This window comes from Accipiter gentilis, unplaced genomic scaffold (genome assembly GCF_929443795.1).
Source record: "Accipiter gentilis unplaced genomic scaffold, bAccGen1.1, whole genome shotgun sequence".
Taxonomy (NCBI): Eukaryota; Metazoa; Chordata; class Aves; order Accipitriformes; family Accipitridae; genus Astur; species Astur gentilis.
In genome coordinates, this window is record NW_026061125.1 from 143,247 (window position 1) to 155,252 (window position 12,006).

The window sequence follows — 12,006 nt, forward strand, 5'->3', positions numbered from 1 at the left end:
CTTCCTTGGAGGAGTCTGGGGCTTCTACCTGACCCCTTAGGTAGGTAAAGCAGAAGACAGAAGACTGTGGGAGATGCCTGGGAGGAGTCTCAGGTGGCTGTCGGAGTTGAGAGATTTCTCTACAGGAGAACAAAAATGTCTCGAGCTACTTACTTGGAGGAGTCTGGGGCAGGTAGCTGGGATCTCCGGTCCTGAACGCAGAGGTCAAAACGTTCTGGGATGACGCCTGGGAGGAGTCTTGGGTCGATCCCGGAGAAGAGAGCTTCCTGCAAAAGAGAAGAATCATCTAGGGTAGCCTCATTAGACAAATCTGGGGCTGCTACCTGAGATCTCCGGTCCTTATAAGAAAAGGCCAAAAGACTCTAGGAGACGTCTGGAAGGAATCACAGGGGATCCCTGAGGGCACAGGCTCCTCCAAAACAGAAAAAAGCCTCAACAGTAGCTTCCTAAGAGGAGTCTGGGGCTTCTACCTGACCCCTTAGGTAGGTAAAGCAGAGGACAGAAGACTGTGGGAGATGCCTGGGAGGAGTCTCAGGTGGCTGTCGGAGTTGAGAGATTTCTCTACAGGAGAACAAAAATGTCTCGAGCTACTTACTTGGAGGAGTCTGGGGCAGGTAGCTGGGATCTCCGGTCCCGAACGCAGAGGTCAAAATGTTCTGGGATGACGCCTGGGAGGAGTCTTGGGTTGATTCCGGAGAAGAGAGCTTCCTGCAAAAGAGAAGAATCATCTAGGGTAGCCTCATTAAACAAGTCTGGGGCTGCTACCTGCGATCTCCGGTCCTTATAAGAAAAGGCCAAAAGACGCTAGGAGACGTCTGGAAGGAATCAAAGGGGATCCCGGAGGGCAGTGTTTCCTCCAAAAAAGAAAAAAGCCTCAACGGTAGCTTCCTTGGAGGAGTCTGGGGCTTCTACCTGACCCCTTAGGTAGGTAAAGCAGAGGACAGAAGACTGTGGGAGATGCCTGGGAGGAGTCTCAGGTGGCTGTCGGAGTTGAGAGATTTCTCTACAGGAGAACAAAAATGTCTCGAGCTACTTACTTGGAGGAGTCTGGGGCAGGTAGCTGGGATCTCCGGTCCTGAACGCAGAGGTCAAAACATTCTGGGATGACGCCTGGGAGGACTCTTGGGTTGATCCCAGAGAAGAGAGCTTCCTGCAAAAGAGAAGAATCATCTAGGGTAGCCTCATTAGACAAGTCTGGGGCTGCTACCTGGGATCTCCGGTCCTTATAAGAAAAGGCCAAAAGACGCTAGGAGACGTCTGGAAGGAATCACAGGGAATCCAGGAGGGCAGAGGTTCCTCCAAAAAAGAAAAAAACCTCAACGGTAGCTTCCTTGGAGGAGTCTGGGGCTTCTACCTGACCCCTTAGGTAGGTAAAGCAGAGGACAGAAGACTGTGGGAGATGCCTGGGAGGAGTCTAAGGTGCCTGTCGGAGTTGAGAGATTTCTCTACAGGAGAACAAAAATGTCTCGAGCTACTTACTTGGAGGAGTCTGGGGCAGGTAGCTGGGATCTCCGGTCTCGAACGCAGAGGTCAAAACGTTCTGGGATGACGCCTGGGAGGAGTCTTGGGTCGATCCCGGAGAAGAGAGCTTCCTGCAAAAGAGAAGAATCATCTAGGGTAGCCTCATTAGACAAATCTGGGGCTGCTACCTGAGATCTCCGGTCCTTATAAGAAAAGGCCAAAAGACTCTAGGAGACGTCTGGAAGGAATCACAGGGGATCCCAGAGGGCACAGGCTCCTCCAAAACAGAAAAAAGCCTCAACAGTAGCTTCCTAAGAGGAGTCTGGGGCTTCTACCTGACCCCTTAGGTAGGTAAAGCAGAGGACAGAAGACTGTGGGAGATGCCTGGGAGGAGTCTCAGGTGCCTGTCGGAGTTGAGAGATTTCTCTACAGGAGAACAAAAATGTCTCGAGCTACTTACTTGGAGGAGTCTGGGGCAGGTAGCTGGGATCTCCGGTCCCGAACGCAGAGGTCAAAATGTTCTGGGATGACGCCTGGGAGGAGTCTTGGGTCGATCCCGGAGAAGAGAGCTTCCTGCAAAAGAGAAGAATCATCTAGGGTAGCCTCATTAAACAAGTCTGGGGCTGCTACCTGCGATCTCCGGTCCTTATAAGAAAAGCCCAAAAGACTCTAGGAGACGTCTGGAAGGAATCAAAGGGGATCCCGGAGGGCAGTGTTTCCTCCAAAAAAGAAAAAAGCCTCAACGGTAGCTTCCTTGGAGGAGTCTGGGGCTTCTACCTGACCCCTTAGGTAGGTAAAGCAGAGGACAGAAGACTGTGGGAGATGCCTGGGAGGAGTCTCAGGTGGCTGTCGGAGTTGAGAGATTTCTCTACAGGAGAACAAAAATGTCTCGAGCTACTTACTTGGAGGAGGTTGGGGCAGGTAGATGGGATCTCCGGTCCTGAACGCAGAGGTCAAAACATTCTGGGATGACGCCTGGGAGGAGTCTTGGGTCGATCCTAGAGAAGAGAACTTCATGCAAAAGAAAAGAATCATCTAGGGTAGCCTCATTAGACAAGTCTGGGGCTGCTACCTGGGATCTCCGGTCCTTATAAGAAAAGGCCAAAAGACTCTAGGAGACGTCTGGAAGGAATCACAGGGGATACCAGAGGGCACAGGCTCCTCCAAAAAAGAAAAAACCTCAACGGTAGCTTCCTTGGAGGAGTCTGGGGCTTCTACCTGACCCCTTAGGTAGGTAAAGCAGAGGACAGAAGACTGTGGGAGATGCCTGGGAGGAGTCTCAGGTGCCTGTCGGAGTTGAGAGATTTCTCTACAGGAGAACAAAAATGTCTCGAGCTACTTACTTGGAGGAGTCTGGGGCAGGTAGCTGGGATCTCCGGTCCCGAACACAGATGTCAAACCGTTCTGGGATGACGCCTGGGAGGAGTCTTGGGTCGATCCCAGAGAAGAGAGCTTCCTGCAAAAGAGAAGAATCATATAGGGTAGCCTCATTAGACAAGTCTGGGGCTGCTACCTGGGATCTCCGGTCCTTATGAGAAAAGGCCAAAAGACGCTAGGAGACGTCTGGAAGGAATCACAGGGAATCCCGGAGGTCAGAGGCTCCTCGAAAAAAAGAAAAAAACCTCAACGGTAGCTTCCTTGGAGGAGTCTGGGGCTTCTACCTGACCCCTTAGGTAGGTAAAGCAGAGGACAGAAGACTGTGGGAGATGCCTGGGAGGAGTCTCAGGTGGCTGTCGGAGTTGAGAGATTTCTCTACAGGAGAACAAAAATGTCTCGAGCTACTTACCTGGAGGAGTCTGGGGCAGGTAGCTGGGATCTCCGGTCCCGAACGCAGAGGTCAAAATGTTCTGGGATGACGCCTGGGAGGAGTCTTGGGTTGATTCCGGAGAAGAGAGCTTCCTGCAAAAGAGAAGAATCATCTAGGGTAGCCTCATTAGACAAGTCTGGGGCTGCTACCTGGGATCTCCGGTCCTTATAAGAAAAGGCCAAAAGACTCTAGGAGACGTCTGGAAGGAATCACAGGGAATCCAGGAGGGCAGAGGTTCCTCCAAAAAAGAAAAAAAACTCAACGGTAGCTTCCTTGGAGGAGTCTGGGGCTTCTACCTGACCCCTTAGGTAGGTAAAGCAGAAGACAGAAGACTGTGGGAGATGCCTGGGAGGAGTCTCAGGTGGCTGTCGGAGTTGAGAGATTTCTCTACAGGAGAACAAAAATGTGTCGAGCTACTTACTTGGAGGAGTCTGGGGCAGGTAGCTGGGATCTCCGGTCCTGAACGCAGAGGTCAAAACATTCTGGGATGACGCCTGGGAGGACTCTTGGGTTGATCCCAGAGAAGAGAGCTTACTGCAAAAGAGAAGAATCATCTAGGGTAGCCTCATTAGACAAGTCTGGGGCTGCTACCTGAGATCTCCAGTCCTTATAAGAAAAGGCCAAAAGACTCTAGGAGACGTCTGGAAGGAATCACAGGGGATCCCAGAGGGCACAGGCTCCTCCAAAAAAGAAAAAACCTCAACGGTAGCTTCCTTGGAGGAGTCTGGGGCTTCTACCTGACCCCTTAGGTAGGTAAAGCAGAGGACAGAAGACTGTGGGAGATGCCTGGGAGGAGTCTCAGGTGGCTGACGGAGTTGAGAGATTTCTCTACAGGAGAACAAAAATGTCTCGAGCTACTTACTTGGAGGAGTCTGGGGCAGGTAGATGGGATCTCCGGTCCCGAACGCAGAGGTCAAAACATTCTGGGATGACGCCTGGGAGGAGTCTTGGGTCGATCCCGGAGAAGAGAACTTCCTGCAAAAGAAAAGAATCATCTAGGGTAGCCTCATTAGACAAGTCTGGGGCTGCTACCTGGGATCTCCGGTCCTTATAAGAAAAGGCCAAAAGACTCTAGGAGACGTCTGGAAGGAATCACAGGGGATCCCAGAGGGCACAGGCTCCTCCAAAAAAGAAAAAACCTCAATGGTAGCTTCCTTGGAGGAGTCTGGGGCTTCTACCTGACCCCGTAGGTAGGTAAAGCAGAGGACAGAAGACTGTGGGAGATGCCTGGGAGGAGTCTCAGGTGGCTGTCGGAGTTGAGAGATTTCTCTACAGGAGAACAAAAATGTCTCGAGCTACTTACTTGGAGGAGTCTGGGGCAGGTAGCTGGGATCTCCGGTCCCGAACGCAGAGGTCAAAATGTTCTGGGATGACGCCTGGGAGGAGTCTTGGGTTGATTCCGGAGAAGAGAGCTTCCTGCAAAAGAGAAGAATCATCTAGGGTAGCCTCATTAAACAAGTCTGGGGCTGCTACCTGCGATCTCCGGTCCTTATAAGAAAAGGCCAAAAGACGCTAGGAGACGTCTGGAAGGAATCAAAGGGGATCCCGGAGGGCAGTGTTTCCTCCAAAAAAGAAAAAAGCCTCAACGGTAGCTTCCTTGGAGGAGTCTGGGGTTCCTACCTGACCCCTTAGGTAGGTAAAGCAGAGGACAGAAGACTGTGGGAGATGCCTGGGAGGAGTCTCAGGTGCCTGTCGGAGTTGAGAGATTTCTCTACAGGAGAACAAAAATGTCTCGAGCTACTTACCTGGAGGAGTCTGGGGCAGGTAGCTGGGATCTCCGGTCCCGAACGCAGAGGTAAAAATGTTCTGGGATGACGCCTGGGAGGAGTCTTGGGTCGATCCCGGAGAAGAGAGCTTCCTGCAAAACAGAAGAATCATCTAGGGTAGCCTCATTAGACAAGTCTGGGGCTGCTACCTGCGATCTCCGGTCCTTATAAGAAATGCCCAAAAGACTCTAGGAGACGTCTGGAAGGAATCACAGGGGATCCCGGAGGGCAGAGGTTCCTCCAAAAAAGAAAAAAACGTCAACGGTAGCTTCCTTGGAGGAGTCTAGGGCTTCTACCTGACCCCTTAGGTAGGTAAAGCAGAGGACAGAAGACTGTGGGAGATGCCTGGGAGGAGTCTCAGGTGGCTGTCGGAGTTGAGAGATTTCTCTACAGGAGAACAAAAATGTCTCGAGCTACTTACTTGGAGGAGTCTGGGGCAGGTAGCTGGGATCTCCGGTCCCGAATGCAGAGGTCAAAACGTTCTGGGATGACGCCTGGGAGGACTCTTGGGTCAATCCTGGAGAAGAGAGCTTCCTGCAAAACAGAAGAATCATCTAGGGTAGCCTCATTAGACAAGTCTGGGGCTGCTACCTGGGATCTCCGGTCCTTATAAGAAAAGGCCAAAAGACTCTAGGAGACGTCTGGAAGGAATCACAGGGGATCCCAGAGGGCACAGGCTCCTCCAAAAAAGAAAAAACCTCAATGGTAGCTTCCTTGGAGGAGTCTGGGGCTTCTACCTGACCCCTTAGGTAGGTAAAGCAGAGGACAGAAGACTGTGGGAGATGCCTGGGAGGAGTCTCAGGTGGCTGTCGGAGTTGAGAGATTTCTCTACAGGAGAACAAAAATGTCTCGAGCTACTTACTTGGAGGAGTCTGGGGCAGGTAGCTGGGATCTCCGGTCCTGAACGCAGAGGTCAAAACATTCTGGGATGACGCCTGGGAGGACTCTTGGGTTGATCCCAGAGAAGAGAGCTTCCTGCAAAAGAGAAGAATCATCTAGGGTAGCCTCATTAGACAAGTCTGGGGCTGCTACCTGGGATCTCCGGTCCTTATAAGAAAAGGCCAAAAGACGCTAGGAGACGTCTGGAAGGAATCACAGGGAATCCAGGAGGGCAGAGGTTCCTCCAAAAAAGAAAAAAACCTCAACGGTAGCTTCCTTGGAGGAGTCTGGGGCTTCTACCTGACCCCTTAGGTAGGTAAAGCAGAGGACAGAAGACTGTGGGAGATGCCTGGGAGGAGTCTAAGGTGCCTGTCGGAGTTGAGAGATTTCTCTACAGGAGAACAAAAATGTCTCGAGCTACTTACTTGGAGGAGTCTGGGGCAGGTAGCTGGGATCTCCGGTCTCGAACGCAGAGGTCAAAACGTTCTGGGATGACGCCTGGGAGGAGTCTTGGGTCGATCCCGGAGAAGAGAGCTTCCTGCAAAAGAGAAGAATCATCTAGGGTAGCCTCATTAGACAAATCTGGGGCTGCTACCTGAGATCTCCGGTCCTTATAAGAAAAGGCCAAAAGACTCTAGGAGACGTCTGGAAGGAATCACAGGGGATCCCAGAGGGCACAGGCTCCTCCAAAAGAGAAAAAAGCCTCAACAGTAGCTTCCTAAGAGGAGTCTGGGGCTTCTACCTGACCCCTTAGGTAGGTAAAGCAGAGGACAGAAGACTGTGGGAGATGCCTGGGAGGAGTCTCAGGTGCCTGTCGGAGTTGAGAGATTTCTCTACAGGAGAACAAAAATGTCTCGAGCTACTTACTTGGAGGAGTCTGGGGCAGGTAGCTGGGATCTCCGGTCCCGAACGAAGAGGTCAAAATGTTCTGGGATGACGCCTGGGAGGAGTCTTGGGTCGATCCCGGAGAAGAGAGCTTCCTGCAAAAGAGAAGAATCATCTAGGGTAGCCTCATTAAACAAGTCTGGGGCTGCTACCTGCGATCTCCGGTCCTTATAAGAAAAGCCCAAAAGACTCTAGGAGACGTCTGGAAGGAATCAAAGGGGATCCCGGAGGGCAGTGTTTCCTCCAAAAAAGAAAAAAGCCTCAACTGTAGCTTCCTTGGAGGAGTCTGGGGTTTCTACCTGACCCCTTAGGTAGGTAAAGCAGAGGACAGAAGACTGTGGGAGATGCCTGGGAGGAGTCTCAGGTGGCTGTCGGAGTTGAGAGATTTCTCTACAGGAGAACAAAAATGTCTCGAGCTACTTACTTGGAGGAGTCTGGGGCAGGTAGCTGGGATCTCCGGTCCCGAATGCAGAGGTCAAAACGTTCTGGGATGACGCCTGGGAGGAGTCTTGGGTCAATCCTGGAGAAGAGAGCTTCCTGCAAAACAGAAGAATCATCTAGGGTAGCCTCATTAGACAAGTCTGGGGCTGCTACCTGCGATCTCCGGTCCTTATAAGAAAAGCCCAAAAGACTCTAGGAGACGTCTGGAAGGAATCACAGGGGATCCCAGAGGGCACAGGCTCTGCCAAAACAGAAAAAACCTCAACGGTAGCTTCCTTGGAGGAGTCTGGGGCTTCTACCTGACCCCTTAGGTAGGTAAAGCAGAAGACAGAAGACTGTGGGAGATGCCTGGGAGGAGTCTCAGGTGGCTGTCGGAGTTGAGAGATTTCTCTACAGGAGAACAAAAATGTCTCGAGCTACTTACTTGGAGGAGTCTGGGGCAGGTAGCTGGGATCTCCGGTCCTGAACGCAGAGGTCAAAACGTTCTGGGATGACGCCTGGGAGGAGTCTTGGGTCGATCCCGGAGAAGAGAGCTTCCTGCAAAAGAGAAGAATCATCTAGGGTAGCCTCATTAGACAAATCTGGGGCTGCTACCTGAGATCTCCGGTCCTTATAAGAAAAGGCCAAAAGACTCTAGGAGACGTCTGGAAGGAATCACAGGGGATCCCAGAGGGCACAGGCTCCTCCAAAACAGAAAAAAGCCTCAACAGTAGCTTCCTAAGAGGAGTCTGGGGCTTCTACCTGACCCCTTAGGTAGGTAAAGCAGAGGACAGAAGACTGTGGGAGATGCCTGGGAGGAGTCTCAGGTGGCTGTCGGAGTTGAGAGATTTCTCTACAGGAGAACAAAAATGTCTCGAGCTACTTACTTGGAGGAGTCTGGGGCAGGTAGCTGGGATCTCCGGTCCCGAATGCAGAGGTCAAAACGTTCTGGGATGACGCCTGGGAGGACTCTTGGGTCAATCCTGGAGAAGAGAGCTTCCTGCAAAACAGAAGAATCATCTAGGGTAGCCTCATTAGACAAGTCTGGGGCTGCTACCTGGGATCTCCGGTCCTTATAAGAAAAGGCCAAAAGACTCTAGGAGACGTCTGGAAGGAATCACAGGGGATCCCAGAGGGCACAGGCTCCTCCAAAAAAGAAAAAACCTCAATGGTAGCTTCCTTGGAGGAGTCTGGGGCTTCTACCTGACCCCTTAGATAGGTAAAGCAGAGGACAGAAGACTGTGGGAGATGCCTGGGAGGAGTCTCAGGTGGCTGTCGGAGTTGAGAGATTTCTCTACAGGAGAACAAAAATGTCTCGAGCTACTTACTTGGAGGAGTCTGGGGCAGGTAGCTGGGATCTCCGGTCCTGAACGCAGAGGTCAAAACATTCTGGGATGACGCCTGGGAGGACTCTTGGGTTGATCCCAGAGAAGAGAGCTTCCTGCAAAAGAGAAGAATCATCTAGGGTAGCCTCATTAGACAAGTCTGGGGCTGCTACCTGGGATCTCCGGTCCTTATAAGAAAAGGCCAAAAGACGCTAGGAGACGTCTGGAAGGAATCACAGGGAATCCAGGAGGGCAGAGGTTCCTCCAAAAAAGAAAAAAACCTCAACGGTAGCTTCCTTGGAGGAGTCTGGGGCTTCTACCTGACCCCTTAGGTAGGTAAAGCAGAGGACAGAAGACTGTGGGAGATGCCTGGGAGGAGTCTAAGGTGCCTGTCGGAGTTGAGAGATTTCTCTACAGGAGAACAAAAATGTCTCGAGCTACTTACTTGGAGGAGTCTGGGGCAGGTAGCTGGGATCTCCGGTCTCGAACGCAGAGGTCAAAACGTTCTGGGATGACGCCTGGGAGGAGTCTTGGGTCGATCCCGGAGAAGAGAGCTTCCTGCAAAAGAGAAGAATCATCTAGGGTAGCCTCATTAGACAAATCTGGGGCTGCTACCTGAGATCTCCGGTCCTTATAAGAAAAGGCCAAAAGACGCTAGGAGACGTCTGGAAGGAATCACAGGGGATCCCAGAGGGCACAGGCTCCTCCAAAACAGAAAAAAGCCTCAACAGTAGCTTCCTAAGAGGAGTCTGGGGCTTCTACCTGACCCCTTAGGTAGGTAAAGCAGAGGACAGAAGACTGTGGGAGATGCCTGGGAGGAGTCTCAGGTGCCTGTCGGAGTTGAGAGATTTCTCTACAGGAGAACAAAAATGTCTCGAGCTACTTACTTGGAGGAGTCTGGGGCAGGTAGCTGGGATCTCCGGTCCCGAACGCAGAGGTCAAAATGTTCTGGGATGACGCCTGGGAGGAGTCTTGGGTCGATCCCGGAGAAGAGAGCTTCCTGCAAAAGAGAAGAATCATCTAGGGTAGCCTCATTAAACAAGTCTGGGGCTGCTACCTGCGATCTCCGGTCCTTATAAGAAAAGCCCAAAAGACTCTAGGAGACGTCTGGAAGGAATCAAAGGGGATCCCGGAGGGCAGTGTTTCCTCCAAAAAAGAAAAAAGCCTCAACGGTAGCTTCCTTGGAGGAGTCTGGGGCTTCTACCTGACCCCTTAGGTAGGTAAAGCAGAGGACAGAAGACTGTGGGAGATGCCTGGGAGGAGTCTCAGGTGGCTGTCGGAGTTGAGAGATTTCTCTACAGGAGAACAAAAATGTCTCGAGCTACTTACTTGGAGGAGGCTGGGGCAGGTAGATGGGATCTCCGGTCCCGAACGCAGAGGTCAAAACATTCTGGGATGACGCCTGGGAGGAGTCTTGGGTCGATCCCGGAGAGGAGAACTTCCTGCAAAAGAAAAGAATCATCTAGGGTAGCCTCATTAGACAAGTCTGGGGCTGCTACCTGGGATCTCCGGTCCTTATAAGAAAAGGCCAAAAGACTCTAGGAGACGTCTGGAAGGAATCACAGGGGATCCCAGAGGGCACAGGCTCCTCCAAAAAAGAAAAAACCGCAATGGTAGCTTCCTGGGAGGAGTCTGGGGCTTCTACCTGACCCCTTAGGTAGGTAAAGCAGAGGACAGAAGACTGTGGGAGATGCCTGGGAGGAGTCTCAGGTGGCTGTCGGAGTTGAGAGATTTCTCTACAGGAGAACAAAAATGTCTCGAGCTACTTACTTGGAGGAGTCTGGGGCAGGTAGCTGGGATCTCCGGTCCTGAACGCAGAGGTCAAAACATTCTGGGATGACGCCTGGGAGGACTCTTGGGTCGATCCTAGAGAAGAGAACTTCATGCAAAAGAAAAGAATCATCTAGGGTAGCCTCATTAGACAAGTCTGGGGCTGCTACCTGGGATCTCCGGTCCTTATAAGAAAAGGCCAAAAGACTCTAGGAGACGTCTGGAAGGAATCACAGGGGATACCAGAGGGCACAGGCTCCTCCAAAAAAGAAAAAACCTCAACGGTAGCTTCCTTGGAGGAGTCTGGGGCTTCTACCTGACCCCTTAGGTAGGTAAAGCAGAGGACAGAAGACTGTGGGAGATGCCTGGGAGGAGTCTCAGGTGCCTGTCGGAGTTGAGAGATTTCTCTACAGGAGAACAAAAATGTCTCGAGCTACTTACTTGGAGGAGTCTGGGGCAGGTAGCTGGGATCTCCGGTCCCGAACACAGATGTCAAAACGTTCTGGGATGACGCCTGGGAGGAGTCTTGGGTCGATCCCAGAGAAGAGAGCTTCCTGCAAAAGAGAAGAATCATATAGGGTAGCCTCATTAGACAAGTCTGGGGCTGCTACCTGGGATCTCCGGTCCTTATGAGAAAAGGCCAAAAGACGCTAGGAGACGTCTGGAAGGAATCACAGGGAATCCCGGAGGTCAGAGGCTCCTCGAAAAAAAGAAAAAAACCTCAACGGTAGCTTCCTTGGAGGAGTCTGGGGTTCCTACCTGACCCCTTAGGTAGGTAAAGCAGAGGACAGAAGACTGTGGGAGATGCCTGGGAGGAGTCTCAGGTGGCTGTCGGAGTTGAGAGATTTCTCTACAGGAGAACAAAAATGTCTCGAGCTACTTACCTGGAGGAGTCTGGGGCAGGTAGCTGGGATCTCCGGTCCCGAACGCAGAGGTCAAAATGTTCTGGGATGACGCCTGGGAGGACTCTTGGGTTGATCCCAGAGAAGAGAGCTTCCTGCAAAAGAGAAGAATCATCTAGGGTAGCCTCATTAGACAAGTCTGGGGCTGCTACCTGGGATCTCCGGTCCTTATAAGAAAAGGCCAAAAGACTCTAGGAGACGTCTGGAAGGAATCACAGGGAATCCAGGAGGGCAGAGGTTCCTCCAAAAAAGAAAAAAAACTCAACGGTAGCTTCCTTGGAGGAGTCTGGGGCTTCTACCTGACCCCTTAGGTAGGTAAAGCAGAAGACAGAAGACTGTGGGAGATGCCTGGGAGGAGTCTCAGGTGGCTGTCGGAGTTGAGAGATTTCTCTACAGGAGAACAAAAATGTGTCGAGCTACTTACTTGGAGGAGTCTGGGGCAGGTAGCTGGGATCTCCGGTCCTGAACGCAGAGGTCAAAACATTCTGGGATGACGCCTGGGAGGACTCTTGGGTTGATACCTGAGAAGAGAGCTTACTGCAAAAGAGAAGAATCATCTAGGGTAGCCTCATTAGACAAGTCTGGGGCTGCTACCTGAGATCTCCAGTCCTTATAAGAAAAGGCCAAAAGACTCTAGGAGACGTCTGGAAGGAATCACAGGGGATCCCAGAGGGCACAGGCTCCTCCAAAAAAGAAAAAACCTCAACGGTAGCTTCCTTGGAGGAGTCTGGGGCTTCTACCTGACCCCTTAGGTAGGTAAAGCAGAGGACAGAAGACTGTGGGAGATGCCT

The 12,006-nt window shown here is 51.7% G+C and overlaps 1 long non-coding RNA gene across 3 annotated transcripts; it reads right to left on the reverse strand.

Moving 5' to 3' along the window:
- Window positions 1-4,160: 4,160 nt before the first annotated feature.
- Window positions 4,161-10,864, reverse strand: LOC126037469 (uncharacterized). 3 transcript variants are annotated; one of them, XR_007505710.1, is made up of 3 exons: window positions 10,755-10,864; window positions 9,873-9,985; window positions 4,161-4,243 (listed from the first exon to the last, which is right to left on the reverse strand). It is a non-coding gene; the product is annotated as an uncharacterized LOC126037469 (long non-coding RNA). The 3 variants fall into 3 exon arrangements; XR_007505709.1 differs by lacking the exon at window positions 4,161-4,243 and adding an exon at window positions 5,461-5,568; XR_007505711.1 differs by lacking the exon at window positions 4,161-4,243 and adding an exon at window positions 8,111-8,218.
- Between the last annotated feature and the right edge of the window lie 1,142 nt (window positions 10,865-12,006).